At 44.7% G+C, this 18730-nt stretch overlaps 1 long non-coding RNA gene across 3 annotated transcripts in view; it reads left to right on the forward strand.

Moving 5' to 3' along the window:
* Nucleotides 1-683: 683 nt before the first annotated feature.
* Nucleotides 684-18730, forward strand: part of LOC139930951 (uncharacterized) — a 54647-nt gene continuing 36600 nt past the window's right edge. Inside the window, exon 1 of one of the 3 annotated variants that reach the window (XR_011785493.2) lies at nucleotides 684-1381. This is a non-coding gene — a long non-coding RNA (uncharacterized LOC139930951). Of the gene's footprint in view, nucleotides 1382-6502; nucleotides 7314-10336; nucleotides 10504-18730 lie in introns of those variants that run through there. The other 2 variants (XR_013504994.1, XR_013504993.1) reach the window with 2 other exon arrangements.

The raw sequence follows: 18730 nt of genomic DNA on the forward strand, positions 1-18730 counted from the left end.
AGATTAATCTGATTAGTGATTAGTGACGGCAACCACTATTTAATAGGCCTATATCCATGACATAATACTAGATTTGGCTGTTACAGAGAAAAATAATAATTAGTGCAAATCTTGGGTTGATAATGTCAGGAGTGGACCTGTAGCACTTCTCATAAGTATGTACAGGTTTTATTCCATGCAAGTTAATGTGGCTAGTTGAATAATTTCCAATCATTTTCAAATAGCCGCATAATGTAGGCTATCATTATGACCCGGGATGTAGGCTAGTATTAAATGAAAAGGTGGGTAAATATGAGCTCAAGTAGGTGATATAAATGTGTAGCCTAAATGTAAACAAACATCAATTATAATAAATTTTCGAAAAAAAAACAACAAAAAAACAAACTTGAATCATGTTTTTCCTTAAAAGTTACTATATTAATCTAATTTACATATATTTTCCTGATGTTTTTTTCAGTTTTAATACTTCCTACTATGTGTACTATACATTTACTTAATGACGATTTATGCCAGCCTACAAATATCTCCATTTAAAGAAGGGGTGAAGCCGAGTTTTGGTGGGTTTACTCTGCACTATATCCGTGGTTATAACTTAATCCTATTTTTTATGTTCGAAAATATTTGGCAGCAACAACAATAAACTACACGTACCATCATGCTTTGCGTGCCTACGTTGGCTGAGGCTCGCATGTGCTGCGCTGCCCTGCTCCAAGTATGGCTCAGTGCGGCTCCGGCTCTCGAGAGAAGCGCATCGTATCAGCGAGAGAGAGACGAATGGGATCCCAAGCAAGGACCACCATTGCGCTGGACCATTAGGTGGAAGCGAGGATCTACTGTTTCATATTGGAATTGATCACACTGATCGATCTGCTTACTTTACCAATGCACTTTACGCACGGATTTTACCAAAGCAGTGTACGCAAGGATTCTTTGGACGCACAAACAGGATTAATTACTACCGTTATAGTGTTGACACACGTGGGGGAGTTATTATTATTATTGGGAAAAACTTAATCACGTTGATGATGGCAACCGCTGATGGATCCAACACACCAGTTATGGATAGTTTTCTTGGATATAAGGTCCTTCTGTCTGTTGCATGGGATGAGTGGTGTCCATCAGTCCTGTCGAAGTCCTGGTGCTGGACGAGCCAGTGGCCGGACAGACGAGTCTCTTGGGATAATCGTCGCTGGCTCCAGTTTGGCCATTGTCATAGATGGTCAATGACGTGATATGCTTTTGGAAATTGATATTTATTGTGAGTGGATTTGGGCACAAGGAATGGAATATCCTGGAAGATTTTTTGGAAGCGGTACTCAGTAGATAACCACGTCCAACGATTCGGATTATCCCATTACGCATCTCCTGATCAGTCCAACAGGTATGTTAGAAAAGATAATCTGCTATCACGACACAACCATGCTGATATGCTGCTTTTGGCAGTAATATTTAATAGCGATGCTCACTGGTTACGAATAGCCTTGAGTCTTGCCAGAAATTCAAGTTGTCATCTCTTTTTCAAAGCGTCAAAACATGCAGGCATGGTCTTCCAGTGGTTCCCAAAATAGGGTCCGGGAACCACCAGGGGTCCTTGAGGGGGTTCCAGGGGGTCCTCAGCAAAACGAGGAATATCTTAATTTCACTATTATTTCACTCCCTAGGGTTAGCACAGTGAGAGAATATATAAGGATGACTGTTTTGATCTGAAGTTTCTGTCGCTATCTCTCCACCCGCCCATCCATTTGACCTATCAAGTCATATCTAATAATCAAAATCTTCACAGATGGGGTTCCTTAAGACAAAATCTTATCAAATCTGGGTTTAATCTGTATCTGTTTGGGGGTTCTTGATATAAACACTCTGGGAACCCCTGGTCTGCTCCACACAGTCAGGTTCACCTGTTCAGCGTCCCCCTGTGGGAACACCGCTCCGTTATTTCCTGGGTTCGTGACGCGCGCATCTCTCACCCGAGATACTAATTCAAATTTACTTGGCTGTATTTGCGGAATGGAGCGCTATTGTTGTCTGACATCCATAACCTATCTACCTGTCTACTTATTTAGATTATTTAGTTTACACCTTTATGGGTGAAAACCTGACGCTTGTGCGTAATCGGACGTAGCCATAGCTGGTCTGTACACCTGCAGCGCCAGGTGTGCACAGCCTATCCACAGACTGTATGACTTGTCATGAGTTGTGAAAGATCAGCTACAGAGATGAATGAATAGAGTGGCTGCAACATCCATAGCTAGTAGGCATGTAGTCCACCAGTGAAGCCTGCACCTCTCCCACAATTACTCCACTCACCTGTGACTAAATCCACTGGGTTCCATGACACTGCCTGCAGGGAAGCCTGTCATGTACAGCACCTGTCATTACTGCAGGCTAATGCTACCTGACTGCATGGCATGCTTAATGGATAAAATCTCTGTAGTGGTTGGTGCACAAGGAAGTAATGGCTTATCAGGTTATAGATCAGGACTTAGATACTTCATTTGAGCTGCTCATACTTATTTGCAAGCCTCATACCCGGTCAGAATACTGTGAGAGAAGCTTTTGGACCTGTTCTGCGAGATGGCATGTGGAGTTCTTTTTATGAGTATACTGTTGCATTACATTCATAGTAGGTGAGTGTGTGTGTGTGTGTGTGTGTGTGTGTGTGTGTGTGTGTGTGTGTCTGTGTGTAAGTGTGTCTGTGTGTGCCCATGCAAGTTATCTGAAGAAGCTTCCTCCATCCTAAAGCATCTCCCCTCTGCCCTCCCCAATCCCATCCAGTTCCTTAGCAATAAAGAATTCCATCTATTGTCGGGGCAAGGGGACAGAGCCCCACTATATGTCTGTATACAGCACAGAGCACAGACCGAGCCACCCCACCCCACCCCACACCCTCCGCACACCCCCTCCATTAAAAATCTTCTCCAAACAAGACCCCCTTTCTCCACTGAAGAGGGACCCTCTGTCTAATGCCAAGTGACTCTCATGGCCAGCATTGACGGTGGGACACTTGCTTCACAAAAGGAGCTGAAGTGTCAAATAAACTCGGTCAGAGCCCCCGACACACAAGAATTCCTTTATCTGGCACCCTGGGAGGGAGACAAAGACAGACTTTGTGTCAGTGAGCAGGCCTTGACTAAACAGTGGGGCTTTTTTTTTTTTTTACTCCTCTTCTCACTACTTCTGCCTCTTCTTCCTCCTCCTCCTTTTGTCATTTGAACGACGGAGCGGGAGCATGTCTGTTGACGTGACCCCGCTCGCCCAGCATCTGTCCCGCACACGGCCGGCCTCGCCCCTGTGCGCCGCGAGCTTCACACAAACGCACGCACACCCACTCTCCCTCATGCACCCACTCCTCCCGCTGTAGCCCGCCTGTCAGGCCTCAAGGCAGGCAGAACCATGTCAGGAAATCTTATTTTGGGTGGCTTTTTTTTTCTCACCTTGGCCCATATCTGCCGTAACAGAATGAAACTGAGAATAGTGAAGCAGGAATTTACTTTCTCACAGGGTTGAGGGAGCTGGCTCTGCTGTCATATGATATGCTTGTGGTGAACCGCAGTAGAGAGCCATACACACCAGGGTCAGACTCACTTAACAACCCTGTATTTACTCCGCTCAACTTTTCCCAAGAACTCGCTCTCTCATCACAGAAAGTTTGTTAAGAATTTCAGAGCTTATGAGAAAGCCCCTTCCCTGGTGTCACCTTTTTAGCTGCTGTTGACGTTTGTAAGATCACACACACTTACCACATGTTAGCATTAACACCAGTTTCCACTATATTAAACCATTACCTAGACAAATCAATTCACACAAAGCCACATTCAGGCTTGCGGACTGAACGGACACACACACACACACACGCTCTCTTCCACAGTAGCGGTGCTGTGCAGTGATTCTATAGAGCTCTATAGTCGGGTCCTGGATGTAAAAGCCTACTCTGTATGGGAGCAAGCTCGCAGTCCTGGAAAATGACCTCATCTCATACAACATTGAGACGGCTTTGAGACAAGGCCGAAGCAGCGTTGAGACAATGTTGTAGCCCAGAGCCCCAGTGATAGACATGTGCATCAGGCCTCGAGGCATGCTAATACAGGCCTGCCAGAGAGCGATAGTCCCCAGCACAGTGGTTAAGGTAAACAGATCGAGTTGCTGTGGTCGAGCGTGTTAATGGTGTGTTTATGAGCTTAGGTTGAGTGGTGATTTATCATGTCTAAACTCAAGGCTCACCTCGGGTCCTGGCCCTGATCAAGCTCAGTATCTGGTGTGTGTGTGTGTGTGTGTGTGTGACATTGCACACAGGTGACAACACTGACTGAGTAACATGACCTCCTGGTGAACTGCCTGTCTAGATGTCATGACCGTTCCAAACGACCGAGGGGAAATGGAAAGCAATAGAAACATTTATTATGCATTAATTACACCGTGTTTTCAAATGTGCTTTCGGTATTACCTCATTTAGCCTGCAGGGCACATGCTTCCCATGGAATATGAGCAATTTCCCCCTATATTTCAAAGCGCAGGAAAAAATATCTTTCCATCATTAGTGTCAGATAACCTTATAATGAGTTCCATGAGAAATTTCTGGATGTAAGAAAAAAAAGCTGTCATGTGTCTTTTCATATGGTGCACCGGTTACACTCAGTTTTTGTTTGTGTGTGTGTGTGTGTGTGTGTGCGTGCGCGTGTGTTTAGAATGGGCTCTAAAGTTTGTCTGAACAGGAGAACTGTCATTTATTAGTGGTGCAGGAACAATGGGGAGCTTGTCTCCGGGGTGGTGGGGGCCGGAGGGGGCCGGAGGGGGCCGGAGGGGGCCGGAGGGGGCCGGCGGAGCCAGGGGAGGGTGGCCTGAGATTGGGCAGCAGCCTCCGACCAAGAACAAGCCCCTGTCTGATGGAGGGAACTGCTGACCCTTCCTGAGCAAAATGGCACCTTTGTTCCGAGGTGTATGTGTTTGTGCCTATGTGTGTATGTGTGTGTGTGTGTGTGTGAGAGAGAGAGAGAGCGAGAAGGAGAGAGGTTTTGAAAAGCTGGGAGCGCTGTGTAAAGTGTTTTCTTTTTTTTTTTTCTTTTTTCTCAGCGCTTTGGTGATTTTCCCTCCATTTGTGATTTTCTCTTAGCTGCGTGTTTTTTGCGATGGGTTCTCACAGTGTTTTGCTCCTAGTACTCTGAAGACCACCGCATGGGTCAGAAATGTAGTTCAGTAGCTTTCTCACACTAAGGCTGTTTCATAATTTATCACACGGTGAGTGGTCATCTTCGCTGGCATCTGCCCAGAATTTGGTATTTTTTCTTGAGAAATGCAGAACATTTGGAAGCCTTGGGAGTTGACATGGAGGTCTGGAGTCGTTTTTTTAGACCAAACTTCTCCTTTTAACAGAGGAACCCAACTCACCCATCAGCGATTCTGGTCACACTCAGAGCAAGTGACTTACAACAATACACAACTGAGCAGCAAGCCTATACCACATCATACCACACAGTGCTATAGCCCTCTGTGATACCATGATACCAAACCACCACTTCAGACTAACTAGCTACTTTGTGTTTGTCTCTGGCCTGTTGCCAGAGTCTGTGTGGGGTTTCCTCCTGCTGGCCTATCAGCAATTGTCTTCCCTCCGTAATGTTGCTCATGAGGGAGGGATGCATTGTTTAAACAGGGGTTAAAGAAAGAGAAGGGGAGGGCGGAAGGAGGAGTAGATGCTGGTGGTAATGGCAGCAGATTGCTGATTTCCTACAGGGAAACCGCAGCTTAGAGGGTGGCGTGTGTATGTGTGTGTGAATGAGTGTCTGTGTGTGTGTTGGGGGGGGGGGGGAGCTAGCAGGAAGTGGGAGGCTGAGAGAGAGAGGGAGAGAGAGAGAGGAGGTCCATGCGGCTTGTGAGTGAGAGTGTGGTGCCGGAGAGGATGTGGTGAACATGAGTGTGGATTCTCCGGGATGATGATGCCTCCGGGTCTGACAAGCGTAGATTATATGCTTCGTCCTCTTTGATGAACCTGCCTCTGCACCTGGTGCTTACACCTTTCGACTCTCCATGCCGCCGAATGGTCTGCTATTTCCTTCCTTCAACCGAGGCTGATCTCTGCTCGCTATGTATTGGATCGTAAAATCCGATGCAGCTCTGCTGACTTTCAATGAAATCCTGCCATCCCTTCTGTCCTTGACCTCCTGTTTAAGTGTAGCCATACTCTGTGGGGATATGGGAGAGAGAGAGAGAGAGAGAGAGTAGGGGAGAGATGGGAGAAGATAGAGAAGTGGAAAAAAAGGAAGGGGGTGGAGGCACTGTCTTTACCCCAGTGTGCCCAACCTCAGTCTAGCCCCCCCACCCCCCCACCCCCACCCCCCATCCCCGCTCCGAGGCTACAGACACACACACACAGAGCAAACAGCAGAAGACACACAGCGCAGCACAGGGGCATCTCTGTGGGCCTGGACGCAGAGACAGACAGCGCTCACATTCAGGCAGGCGGCAGCGCCACAGGAAGACTGCATGCACCCACCCACCCACCCACCCACCTCACTACAAGGACACTATGGATCTGGAGAACAGTGGTGAATACGAGATGCTGGGAACAGGCGGAACCTCTGTTGGGCAGACTGGGAGGCGTAGGTGAGGCGGCCGCTGTGCAGGTGTAGATATGTATAGCGTATCGTAGGCTTGACTTCACACTCGCAGTACGGAGGAGGCGTTTGTATTATTACAGGTTTGAAAGTGTATTTTTTTGCATGGTTGTGCATTTTGGAGGTGCGTGCACATAAGAGAGAAAGAGAGAGATAGAGATTTATGGGGGGGGCTGTGAGGAAGAAGTGGTGTGTATCATCCAGGTGTGTGTGGCATATGGAGCAGGTGGACCTCCAGGTGTCTTCTTGCCACCACCTGCAGAAGACCTAAACTGTCTCGGGGGTTGTGTTACTCTTAATACCAGGCATTCCTTCTTCTGTTTTTTTTCCCCCCTCAAGAGCTGACCTCGCTTGTTCTTTTCACGCTCCCGCGTTTTGGAGGGAAAATTCCTCCCTTTGTGTTCCGCTCTCACAAATGTCACATTCCACCGAACCTGTGACCGTGTTCCGCCTCACTTTCCGGGTGTGGGTCGCCGTGGCAACCGTCGCTGTGTTTCAACGAGTCACACCTACACAAGTAAGCCATCCCCATTCAGGAGTGGCTCTTTCTCATTCGCTCCACTCTTTCACTCCTCTTCCCCTTTTCTTTTCGTTCTCAGTGGGGGGATAAAGGAGACATTTTCAGTGTGAAGAGGAGCGTGAAATTTCCTGTGTGACCTCCCCGGGACACAGCAGACCACCAGGCTCCTCAGCAGACTGCGTGTATGTGTGTGTGTGTGTGTGTGTTAAATCCTACGCTTGTGTAGAAGATCTGTGTGACGACGACGGCTTTTTTGTGCGTTTCTGTTTTTATCTGCGGTTTTAAGCGGATTGATTGAGGCTTGAGTTACACTGTCCTTTCAGCATAAGGAGTGAGATTGTTAAGCATCTTTGAACATCATGACGTCTTTGAGTAGTTTATGTCACATGAAAGCTATGGGGTGCGTGTCTGTATGTGGGCCGGTAGATGCTGTCTGTTGACAGCTCGGCAGTAGGCCTACCATCAGTCTGTCAAGCTATAGGAGGCAAACCTGAGCTACTGACAGACGCGCAGTGGAAGACTGTGTTTACGTGGCCGTCAGTCTCCCTGACCAGAGGCACGGAGAAGCTTACAGTAACAGCGCTCATTAGTCTTTCTGTGCCAAAGTGCTGTTATGACAGCTAGAAAGACTGGAGGCTGTCCATATAATTAGCTCCATCCACTCATCACAGGACATCACTCAATCGAAGAGACAGACATTCACATTGTCTCTGTGGGCTGTTGTTGGGCTTTTGTGTCACAAATCAAATCCCCTGACTGGATAGCTGGCTGTAAAAATGTGTTTTCATGAAAAATAATTGACAATGAAAAATAATTGACAGTGAGTTATTTGGTTTGTCTCTTGACAGTCATTCCTTTGCAAAAAATGAGGAATGAGCAATGAGGACCCATGGCAATGTTGTAGTAGTGAGCATGGTTCATTTTAGTTTGAGTTGCCTTTCTGTAATTGTTAGTCTCTGCTGCACCCTTGTGGACTATGTAGGCAATAGCACACTAATAGTTTATTGGGCTGTATTCCCTCCTTTGGCCACTAAAATTTTATGGTGCTAATGTAAAACATTGGTTTAGGACAGTCGTTTTCAATCCTGGTCCATCCTGGTTTAGAGCCATACTGGTTTTCACTCTAGCCATCTAATGAGGGACTGATTTACAACTGGGACAAAGTGAATGCAATTAACAGCAATTGACTAACTGGTAGGATAGAAAACCAGCAGTAGTCTGGATCCTAAGGACCAGGATTGAAAACCACCGGTTTAGGACATGAAGGATTTTTCAGTCTGAGTCTGGACCCATCGGGAATTTGTGGCTACATTAAAACAGGAAATGGAGTATGGAAATGAAAATCCATACGCACTATTTGCTATGTTATTTAGACAGAGCCTTCTGACAGAGCCAGTCTGTTTTGTTAGATTCGTTTATACAATAGCCTGGAGAGAGAGAGAGAGAGAGAGAGAGAGAGAGAGAGAGAGAGAGAGACAGAGAGAGAGAGAGAGAGAGAGAGAGAGAGAGAGAGAGAAATATCTAGGTAGTAATGCCTATTCATAGTGTTCCCATGATGTCACATGCATTTCCTACCAATATGGTGCTTTATAATACACACAGCTTATTGGCTGTGTCTGTATTTGATTATAATCATCTGTTAATTTATTACAATCACCTGTTATTTTCCTATCAAGATGGCTGTGTGGTGATGTCACAGAATATTATGAATACAGTCCTCAAGTGTAAACCTGCCACACAGTAGTTTCTACAGTTTTACTTTTGCATATACTGCACATCATCAATTTGGTTGTAAGAAGCAACATGATATGCATGGTTATTGTTAAAACATTAGTACCAATGCTACTTATTTTCTTAAGCCTATTTACTTGATCTTGGTGATAAAGTTAATTAACGTAGCTTAACTTAAAACAGAAACCAAATGCACATCCTGTTGCTCTCTATGGAAATCACAGAGCATGTGCATGCACTCTTGATTTGCTGGAGATTCTTAAATCACTGGACTGAACAGCTTCTCCTAATAACAACAAAAAAAAACACAGCACCCTATGTTACTGATTGTTTGGAAACCCTTGTATGATCAAATGCAGTAAATAGGAGTGTAGTACACAAATACATGCCCACAATGCACCATCCTGGTAAAAAGACACAACTTGGTTGAATTTAAGTAAATTAATGTAATATATTTTAGGATGTGTGGATACCAAAGTCAAGCAGAAAATAAATCTAATCTCCAGAGCAGGATAGAAATTTACCAAAAAGAGAAAGAAATACCCACACTTTGCACCTCTCTCCTAGTAAGAGCAACATTTCAATCCAGGGTGTTTTCAGGGAAACATGTTTCCTAAGTAAAACATTTCTCCACTTCACCACTAGAGGTCAGAGTTGGATCCTTGTCCTGAGACTTACTGGAAGACCCTGTGTGCTCACTCAGCAGAGTGAGAACTGGTGGTCAAATATTACAATTTTATCCCCTCAGTAGCATGTAAAGGACTTTGATTTTACATGCATCTTAGTGCGCACAAACTTAGAGCACTGCATGTAGTGCAAGGGGCCTCTTGAAGTGACCATTGTTTTTGCTGTACAGTGCTGATTTTACCTTTTCAGAGGTTAGGGTCATTTTGTGCATCAACATGTTTTTTTTCACTCTACACGTTTTCTGGTTGTAGTACAATATAAATTAACACAGTGTTGAAGATGCTTACATTACCCACCAGGTGTCTCTGTTGTATCAGACTTCAGCCAGTGGATGTGAATGGGTGGATGAGCTCCTTTATGGTAGATAGAGTAGTTTACACCTTCCTAAGGTATCCACAGTGTAAAGTGCACCTTTGATTGGCATTTGTACACATTATCATCTTGTTACAGTTTAAGATCCATAACTGAGAGGAAATTTATAGGATCTAGTAAAATAAGAATCTAAAATTTGCTTTATAGATTGGTATATGGATAGATTTTTTCATAGCCTATCACAATCATACTTGTACACAAAGCTCATTTCATGGGAGAAAAAAGGTTAGTCTCAACGTTGACCACTAGATGGCAATGTGGTAACATGAAACATGGGTCCGGTCCAGAAAGTAAAGGCCACTTGCAAGTAGAAGTAACCCTGTGATCTATGGAGTAATGGATGTAGATTGGAATTATTATCTTCTTATTGCCCCTCATTCTAGCTCATCTCTCTCTTTGAAGATCAAAGTGGCCATGTGCATCTGTGTGTACCGACACTGATAAACCCAGAGTGAACTTCAATAAACTCAACTGTTCACCTTGTACGTCTGTTGATCCTAACCATACCCAAGCTTCCAAACTGAAGGAGTGTTGAGCCGTGTGAGTCATTTGTTGTGCCGCGTTTCAAGTCGACTGCTCAAAGTAAGTGGACTCAGTGGATTCAAGTTCAATTTCTGTGAAAAAGCTGACAGTATAACTTTGAATGTGTTTCACCTCGGCAAGAAAAATGAACGACTAAGTAGCATGTGGGAGGATAAAATTCATTCACTGGTAGAAAACCAGTCTGGCTGTGTTTGTTTGAATCAGGATACTCTTTTTTGCAACCAGCAACACACGGAAACTTGGCAAGTCCTTTAGCTCTTTGTTGGACCCGCTCCAGTTCTCTGAACTTCAGACACCATGGAACACAGAGAACAGACAGAATGAATGAGAGAGAGAGAGAGAGAGAGAGAGAGAGAGAGAGAGATACAGGTGACATGGTTGAGGAGCAGGTGGGGCGGCTTATGATTGGGTGACAGTAATAGCGCAAGTATAATGCTGCTCATAGTTCAGTTCCCACAGGTGTCTTGTGTGTGTGTCTGTGTTTGTGTGTGTGTGAGAGAGAGAGAGAGAGAGAAAGAAAGAGAGAGAGTGTGGGTGTGTGTGGGTGTGTGTGTGATTGGGCCTGAGTGTGTATATGTGTGCATATATATGTCTTTTAGTGTGTTTCTTATTGACTGTTCACACTGTCAAGGCCAAAGTGACGCATGTTACATGTTTTCAAAGTAGTTCATATTTTCCTTGACTGTTTCGCTGTTTATGGCTGAACTTCCAAGCAGAATATTCAGTGTGTGTGGGTTTAGATCTGAATTGGATATGGATCTGAAATACCAGCAGCTACAGCTCCTGACAAACACTGTGGCAGTTTTATTTCATGTGCTCCTGATTCAGTTATTTCTACTGAACCTCTTTTTGCATACTAAATGTCATTGTCTGTGTTAAGAGTTGCTCATTTTGGAGGCCAGAGTCTTCCACTTCCTCTCAGTCTGCATCTACATAGTTGAACGTTGACCAAATCTGCTTTCAACAAATCAGATTTCAGAATATGTAGTTATTCAGGTTCCTGACAGTTGAGGATTATGGGGAAAGAGTGTCACAGGGAGAGGTGGTAAATCATGAGTGAATCTTACTCTGTAATGTCTTTTATATTTAGTTTTTGTTTCACTGCATATCTATGTATGTAGGTACATCTATATATTTTACACAGCCCATGTGTTCATACAGTATTTCATGTGTGCCCATGCACAGTGAGGCATTTTTTGGTGCAAGTTAGTGTATCAGTACAGTGTGCATACTTTATCAAGTTGTCCATAATCTACAGCCAATCAGATTTCTCCTTTTGGGTTTGTCACTCAGGGGACTTTAGCCACCTGCTTGGAGAGCTATGCACACATGCACACGCACATGCACACACACACACACACACACACAACCTTTGCAGCATTTCAGAACCCATAAACTCGGTGCAATGCCTCAGGATCCTTCTTATCTACTCGCTGCTTTCTTACCACAACCAAAATCAAATTCCAAACTGTTGACTTATCAGACCTGTTGGCCACTATTTGCTTTTAGCTCCTGTGCTTTTTAATTTCTGAACTTTTCTATTTATTCTCCCAATCAGTGAAAGTGCAAGCTTGTCACTGCCCATGGTTTACTTTTAAGTCTTTGTAGAGAGCCTGTTGACATTAGCACCTGCGTCAAAAACCCATTCCTTTCAGAGTAGCAATTGCAAACCCACAACAGAAGTGAATGGTTGCAACATTCCTTCCAGCTGCTTATCTTCGCCATCTCCTCTAAGCTCACCAGAATTACTCATCTCTTCATAACAATCGATCATCTAAATCCTTCAGCAGCTTTTGATAACAGCTACCGCGGGCTAGTCTTTGAGAACCTGACCAGACGCGTTCAAGACAGGCAGGCAGGCAGGTACTGTAGGAGCTCACTTTGCCTGTAGGGATGAGATCCATGTTTTTCCCAAGCTCTTGTTTTATGGGCCTCTGTGCAGACAATGTGTTGAGGCATGGCAGAGCGGGTAAAGTGGGCAAGTCAAGGTGGAGCTTTGGTAGAGATACGGAGGGGGAAGTCTGTGTGTATATCTGTGTAGTTGATGGCTCAGGTAAACCTCCGTCTATTGTTCAAGTTAATCATTGACACTGGAGTTCACTGTCTTGCCATGCTTGGCTAGGTCAGCAAGGCCTGAAGAAAGCATGCTCATTAGCTGCATTTGAACTTCATAATGCACACACTGGCTGTTACAGTTTTACTTGGAAATCTTTGATAACATTAGCCACATTTTGCAGCTATGCAATTACTGTAGGCATCGCATCGTATTGCACTCAGCCTTTCTGTGTAATGTAACTGGTATGTTTCTTATGGCTCTGTGTCTTTGCTCCCTGTGGCTGACGTTAATGGGGTGCTGTTAGTGGCGGCAGCTCTTTTACAGGCCTCCTTAGTGTTGCACCCCCACCTCCCTCTGCTCCACCCCACCCTCGCCCCCCCCTTCCAGTGGGTAACCTCCACTGTAACACTGGGCCTCCATGGGCAACGTTGGTAATACCCCAGTTAGAAACCAGGGGAAACCCTAGCATAATGAAAATGAATAACTACCTCCCCCCCATTTATGCTGCACCCCCCAATCGGTCCCCCAGCTCTCAATCATCAGCAGCTTAAATGGGGCGCACGTGTGGTGGGGTGAGGACAGCTGTAGAGTGGGGCGGGACCCTGGAGCTCCACTGGTAGCGCAGTCGGAATAGACACACGCACACACACACAGATGTGTGTGCGTACACACGCATACGCGCACTTATATGCACATATGCGCGCACAAGGAGGACATTAGCAGTGGTGTGCGGGTCTTGTTAGTTTGGGTTTCAGTATGGCGTAAGTAGGCGAGTTTGTGTGAGGTGGGTACGTATGTTTGTATGTGTTCCTCCATTCGTTTACAAAGCCTGCACTCCTCCACTGTAAACTCTGCCAGCCTAGCCTCTCCCAGACATCTGTCTCTCCCTCACACACACACACACACACACACACACACACACACACACACATATACGCCACCCTCTCGTTTAATCCCCAAGTCCATACAAGCTGCAACTTGAAATCCAAACCCTGTGTCTCAAAATATGTGCATATGAAAATGGGTAATCCACTTCCAAACATAATTAAAAAAGTGACATTTCTAAAATCTGGTGATACTGTATTAATTGTGCTTTACGGGCTGTGCTTGGCCTGTAAAGACAGGGAGGTATGTGGAAGTATTGGCCTGGGCGATGTCAGGGTAGCTGGTCTCACATGTTTACTGTCACTAGGAGGCTTGACAGAGGCCGCAGGTCGCCCAGGTGAGGCTGGACTTTTCCACTCTCCTCCCAGAACTCTGGCGCCGTCCATCGGACCAGCTGGCGGTCAGTCAGAGCTGCGTTCTGGAGGGCCGAGTCCGGTCCGGCTCCGTGCGCGTGCTGCTGCTGCGAACCGGGGGAAGAGGGAGAGAGAGCACACACAGAGAAAAGGTTTTGGAAAATGTGAGTGCAGCGGTCAGGGACCTGGTGATTGCTGATGGCGAGCTTCCCTGCTGTCGGCTGCCAGCTTATCGACTTTAACGATGTGAGCGAGCGATGGCCAGTCCCTCTGCCCCCGGGGTCTCCGTGTCCTCCGTGCCCGCCAAGGCAGCAGGAGCGGCAGCGCCACGCCAATAAAGCCCCACATGGTACTGATTGAGAGGTCCCAGGAATTACAGTTCTCTCTGCCCTCGTTCGCTCGCTCACTGGATCCTGAATCATCAAGATCATCAAAGAAATTGGAACGGCCCAGCACGCTTGATAATCTTTAGGCCCCAAATGTCTTGTTTACTCACATTCCCTTGGTGTAGATTTCTTTAATCATATAAAGACTAGCTTAGTGCCAGGTTTGCTAGAAGTGCATCAAAATGTCCTCGGGCTAAAATGCTTTTCCGATCAACAGGTTTTTGTTTTTGTTTTTCATCAGAGAGTCACTGATGCAACTAGTTTCCCCTTTGTTGGCTTTTTTTTTTTGTTAAGGAAAAACTGAGGTGAGGGACACTGAGGGGCAAAATCATTTGCCAGTCCCCTTACTCCTTTTCATCCCACCTTCCCTCTCACCTCTCCTCCTTCCTTCTGAGCTGTTTTGGAAGGAGCTCCAGGGGCAGCATTCATTTAAGAGTCAGATATAAACAGGCATTAAAAGGCAGCGTGGTCTTAATTAGCTGAAGCTGCGCATGTGTTTGGTGTGATTGTGTAATGTTTATACCCGTGTGTGTGTGTGTGTGTGTGTGTGTGTACATGCGTATGAGTGTATGTGAATGCATTCAGCATCAGGCCACTGTGCTAATCACCTAGCCTGTGTTTTATTGCCCTATGTAATCATTTAACGATGCTGGAGTGAGACAAGCACAGAACATTCACACTCAGAAGAAGATGAAGCAGGCGCCTGCCACACACACTTATTGTCACTGTCACCATGGCAAATTGTATCAACAGCTATAGCACCTTTGCATGACCCCGATTTTACTTCTGCTTATCCTGACACCGCAAAAAAAAAAAGTTTGAAGTGAGAAATAAGTGGCATTGATTTGTTTTATTGCAAACAAAAGAGGAAAGTTGCAGATTTATTTCGGAGCCTTCCACAAGGGTTAGTTGAATGTGTAACTTGGCTTTCATATTGGATGGTTGTTTTTGTTCTGGTTCTTGTGAAAGGCAACAGAAAACACATGAGCTGGCGGGGTTTGTGAGGCAATGTGCTGTAGTGTAGTTTAAGCTGCGGTGTGTGAGTGTACTTTATGTGTGTGTGTGTGTCTGTGTGTGTGCCAGGACCAATGATCTGTAATGCTCATCAAGGCTTCGCAGTCATAGCCACGACTCCTCAGGACGATGTCAAGGATCCTGCTGTGATTATGAAACCAAACTAATCGTCTCGCCCCTCTCCCGCAGCAGTACCTGCCCCTGTGCCGTACAGTAAAGCATTGACATTTGGCCCGCTCATAAAGGAGCTACAAGAGCCATAAAAACACCTTACGATGTCTGGGTTTCTGTAGCCAGGCTATTAAGCTGTAAAGCCCTATTGTAAAAACCTAGATTGAACCGATATAGTTGAGGAGAGTGCAGCAGAGATGAAAAGGGCCTCGCTCAGCCATACTTTCATAAACCTACAGTGGGCTTGGTTTTTACCGGTAAGCACACGGTAAATTCTTTGAATTCCCCGGACTCACACCCTCGCTCTATTTTCGCCGTCCTGCAGCCAATACCTCTGGCTACATGGGCTTGTTTGTGGTGCGTTTGACGTCACTGTCAGGTCAATTGGTTCCTCAAATGACCGAGTTGTTGCATTTTCCCTCCAGTTTAGAAGGTAATTTTTTTCCTTTATAGCTTGTACATTGGACTGGCAGGTGAAGAATCTGTAGATAAGAAACTACAGTATGTATGCATATGCACATTTTACCATGGAGGCACACACACATTCACATAAATAAGTTTAAGTTATTTTTATTATGTAGCCTACTCACATGGCAGCTGACAAGTCGTCTGAACTATGTGAGCACCGCAATAATATTTAGTTTTAAAGGTACACATCATGAGATAAAAACCAAAAAAAAAAAAAAATAGTCACATAATAGATTATTAGACATTTCAGCACAGTCAGGTAAGCAGGTAAAAAACTGCACCAAAATATGAGCAAGTGTATATATATATATATATATATATATATATATATATATATATATATATATATATATATATATATATATGTGTGTGTGTATGTGTATATATGTATAATATACATAATACATAATACAGAAAAAGAAAAAAAAGGGACATGATAAAAGAGTAGGCCACAGAAAAAAAGCTATTACAAGTCCTTATTTAATCTTGTAAAATGTGGAATGGAGGAATTCATGTATCGGTTGGTGCGTTCTCTTGGCAGCTGGTTTATGAGGATGAGGATAAATGCACATGCACATGCAACAGACAGACACACACACACACACACACTCATATTCTGCTACTGCCATGTAGGTGGGCCAGATCGCGCCACAACTGTCTGACCACAGTGGAAGCCATCCACATATGTAAGTTTGGACACATCACTCTCTTCTCCTTTCTCTCTGTCCCTCTCTCCACCTCTATCTCTCTAGAAGTGTGGTACAGGGGGAAGCTTATTGCGTCCCAGACCCAGACATGTCCATAAATAAACGGGGTCTCCCTCTCCTCAGCCAGGCCCGAGCCATGTTTATGTTCCAGGCCCGTGCTGGGGGGCCATCTGGACCGCTGGGCCTGCCTCACTGCCTCTCTCTGGGCTCAGGTGGAACCAAGATGTGCCGCCGAACACCGGCAAGGAGCAGCGATACACAGTGGAGCTGCTGCATGATAGGAAACAGGACATTAACATCATTTGGTGAATAGATATCATCTTCATTTTTCTCTCATTTCGAAATAATGCGAAGAAGCCTCAGCTTGCCTCGCTCTTGAGAGAATTAGATGTTCTTCCCCTCCCTCTGTGTATACTGAATGTAAACCATATGCACAGTGCTAAAACATCTATTTCAGTAGTAATCGCAGCAGAATACAAATTGCAGTTTTGGGTTAGGACAGCATTATCTTCTCCCAGTGCCGCTGTATTCAGCCCTATCTGCTTTACTCTTACCCAAGCTGTGAAGAAAGTGAGAGAAAATAAAAAAAAAATAAAAAGAAAGAGAGGGAAGGAGATTTTTGGTTTATTTACATTAGCTGGATGTGGTCTTCTGGTCTCCATTTCATTTGGTCCAGGAGCCAGGCTATTAAAACTAATGAACACTTATTACCATGAGTTGGATCCTGAGCTCCATGCTAAACATCCCTTCTGTAGCTGTTTGTTTTACTTGTACCTGATTATTCAAACACCCTGCAGCAGTAAAACATGTGGTTGGGTCTCTGCCTCTGGTCTTTACAGGTTGTCTCATAAACAGTCTGATCTATGATATCTGATTGGACACGAGAGCCACAATCTTTATATGAGCAAATACGGGTGGTCTTCACTTTTCTGCACTGATAATATTGGACTGAATCCAGGATATTTTGTGCATTTACATGTACAGCCTGGTGTCCTTTGTGTCGAATGGTTAGTTGTCAAGAATTCTCTTAGACAACAAATGTTTTTATTAACCAAACTGTCTTGCAGGTTATGAATTTTGATGTCCCCCGTCCTTGTTGGGGAGGGGGAGGGGTGTGTGTGACAGATTTTCTTTGTACGCTCTAATCAAGACATCTGCTCTGCAAATGTGAGGGCAGAGAGAGTAGGATTCCTCAGCCCGGTTGAAACAGAGTTTGATGTATTATGATGTTAAACACTGCTGACAATTATAACAGCGTGTTTTTGTTTCTGAAAAATTCCACTATGGATGTAAAAAACGTGTGTAAGAGTGTGCTGGATTTACTTGGTCCAAGTGTGAGAGGTGCTACATGATTAGAAATATATATTTTAGTATGAACTCAATCATAGGATAAGCTCACATTCTGATACATGTGTCTGTCTTGAAAGATTCAATTCTGAAATGCTATATATCAATCTTGGGAGGGAAAAAAAAGCTTACAATAAAAGTTTTATTATAGTATTATATCCTCTTAAATGTCATAATGGTCTTGAGTAACTACATTAGAATATTGAATATTATTCAACAGTGAGTTGAGTTCAGTTTAATTTTGATGGAATCAATCATTTGCTCACAGTAGCCTTTATTTTTTTGAAGTTATGGATATCTCACTTTCGCAAAGGAAACTCTGCATTTATATTTTACTATATTAACTTACATTTGTCGTCCTGCTGATTTCTTGTTTGCCAGCTCTAGACTCTTTTTTGTATTTTTGATAAGTTTGCATTTTAGAGGACAGTCAGTGCTTTTACACTGTACACAAAATCTGTGAGCTGTAGGGTTTTACTCCACGGCCTTTTATGGTTTCAACACCACCAGGATTTGCTCGCTTGATGGTTTTCTAATTGTTTGCTGATCGCCAGGTGTCAGATTGAAGATTATAGTGACAACTGACAGATGCACTGGTGTGTCTGTGTAGAATGTGTCTACGTTGTGTGTGTGTGTGTGTGTGTGTGTGTATGTGTCTGCCTGTGTGCACGCGCGCATATGTGTGTTTGTGTACACGTCAGCACAGATGTGTCACTGCAGATCATCAGTGGCAGTAGAGAGTGTCAGTGAGTGACACATGAAAGTGTGTTTCTCTCCCCTCGCTGAGACCTTTGTGTTGCATAAATCACCCCGAACAGCTCGGGCATTGTTAGGGGAAGGAAAGAACCCTTTCTTCTGACTCCTCTCCCGACGCTTGTG

This window comes from Centroberyx gerrardi, chromosome 7, assembly GCF_048128805.1.
Source record: "Centroberyx gerrardi isolate f3 chromosome 7, fCenGer3.hap1.cur.20231027, whole genome shotgun sequence".
In the NCBI taxonomy this organism is placed as follows: domain Eukaryota; kingdom Metazoa; phylum Chordata; class Actinopteri; order Beryciformes; family Berycidae; genus Centroberyx; species Centroberyx gerrardi.